Here is a 2,500-nt window from a genome sequence, read left to right on the forward strand (position 1 = left end):
ACCGCATGCAACTTCCAGAGGCATTTGCAGCAGAAATGCATGTGCAGTCAAAAAAAAATTGATATTTTTCACGGATAGACCCCGTGAAACGCTAGAAATTGGCGGGGATGTGTCTCTTGTGGCTCACGGGGCTGTTCGGGTCGCACAGAAATCCCTGGGAATGGGAAAACGGGTCATTTTCGTGTTGCCACATTGCGTACGAACCGCATGAAACTTCCAGAGGCATTTGCAGCAGGAATGCATGTGCACTCAAAAACTTCTATATGTTTCACGGATAGACCCCGTGAAACGCTAGAAATTGGCGGGGATGTGTCTCTTGTGGCTCACGGGGCTGTTAGGGTGGCACAGAACTCCCTCGGAATGGGAAAAGGGGTCATTTTCGTGTTGCCACATTGCATAGGAACGCCATGAAACTTCCAGAGGCATTTGCAGCAGAAAGGCACGTGCACTCAAAAATTTTAATATTTTTCACGCATAGACCCCGTCAAACGCTAGAAGTTGGCGGGGATGTCTCTCTTGTGGCTCACGGGGCTGTTAGGGTCGCACAGAAATGCCTCGGAATGGGAAAACGGGTCATTTTTGTGTGGCCACATTGCATAGGAACGGCATGAAACTTCCAGAGGCATTTGCAGCAGGAATGCATGTGCACTCAAAAACGTCTATATTTTTCACGGATAGACCCCGTGAAACGCTATAAATTGGCGGGGATGTCTCTCTTGTGGCTCACGGGCGCTGTTAGTTAGGGTCGCACAGAAATCCCTCGGAATGGGAAAAGGGGTCATTTTCGTGTTGCCACATTGCGTACGAACGGCATGAAACTTCCAGAGGCATCTGCAGCAGAAATGCATGTGCACTCAAAAACGTCTATATTTTTCACGGATAGACCCCGTGAAACGCTAGAAATTGGCGGGGATGTGTCTCTTGTGGCTCACGGGGCTGTTAGGGTCGCACAGAAATCCCTCGGAATGGGAAAACGGGTCATTTTCGTGTTGCCACAATTGGCATACGAACGGCATGAAACTTCCAGAGGCATTTGCAGCAGAAATGCATGTGCACTCAAAAACGTGAATATTTTTTCACGGATAGACCCCGTCAAACGCTCGAATTTGGCGGGGATGTTTCTCTTGTGGGTCACGGGGCTGTTCGGCTCGCACAGAACTCCCTTGGTCCACCTGATTCGTGCATACAGGCAGCAACTAAAACTCTGTAAACCTGCTGTGAGGACATCTAAACAGTGGACCAGTGAGGCTGTGGAAGATTTGCGGGCGTGCTTAGACTGTACTGACTGGGATATGTTCACGACTGCTACCAATAGTCTGGATGAACTCACAGAGGCTGTGTACATCAGCTTCTGTGAGGACTGCTGTATCCCAACACGTACCAGGGTGAACTTTAACAACAACAAGCCCTGGTTCTCAGCAAAGCTCAAAAGGTTGAGGTTGGAGAAGGAGGAAGCGTTTAGGAGTGGGGATAGAGACAGATTCAAGGAGTCGAAGAACAGGTTTAGCAAAGCGGTGAGAGAGGCTAAACGACTGTACTCAGAGACACTAAAACACCAGTTCTCTACTAACGACGCTGCTTCTGTCTGCCAAAGGGCTCAGGCACATCACCAACTACAAACCCAGAGCGCCCCACACCACTAACGACTCCCGCCTAGCCAACGACCTGAACGAGTTCTACCGTAGATTTGAAAGACAATTGGACTGTCCTGAACCACCCCTTCCCACCCAAGAGGCCCCATCCCCCACCCATACTACAGAAACGACTCTCTCCTTTCAGGAGGGAGAAGTTAATGGGCTTTTCAAGAGGCAGAATCCACGCAAAGCAGCCGGGCCGGACTCTGTCTCTCCAGCCACCCTCAGGCACTGCGCTGGCCAGCTGTCTCCGGTGTTCACCAACATCTTTAACACCTCCCTGGAGACATGCCATGTACCAGCCTGTCTCAAGTCCTCCACCATCATCGCTGTGCCCAAAAAGCTAAGGCCAACAGGACTAAATGATTACAGACCGGTCGCCCTTACATCTGTGGTAATGAAGTCTTTTGAGCGCCTGCTCCTGGCACACCTCAAAGCCATCACAGACCCTCTCCTGGACCCCCTTCAGTTTGCCTACAGAGCCAACAGGTCTGTGGACGACGCAGTTAACATGGCCCTCCACTTCACCCTACAGCATGTGGACGCCCCAGCATCCTACGCCAGGATCCTGTTTGTGGACTTCAGCTCTGCCTTCAACACCATCATCCCTGCCCTGCTTCAGGACAAGCTCTTCCAGCTGAACGTGCCCTACTCCACCTGCAGGTGGATCACAGACTTCCTCTCTGACAGGAAGCAGTGCGTTAAGCCGGGAACAGAAGTCTCTGACTCCAGGTCCATCAGCACGGGAACTCCTCAGGGCTGCGTCCTTTGCCCACTGCTCTTCTCCCTGTATACCAACAGCTGCGCCTCCAATCATCTGTCCGTCAAACTCTTGAAGTTTGTCGGACGACACCACCCTCATTGGG

The sequence above is a fragment of the Petromyzon marinus genome, unplaced genomic scaffold, assembly GCF_048934315.1.
Source record: "Petromyzon marinus isolate PM22_M1 ecotype Great Lakes invasive population unplaced genomic scaffold, UKy_Petmar_22M1.pri1.0 PM_G_Scaffold_132, whole genome shotgun sequence".
Lineage (NCBI taxonomy): Eukaryota > Metazoa > Chordata > Hyperoartia > Petromyzontiformes > Petromyzontidae > Petromyzon > Petromyzon marinus.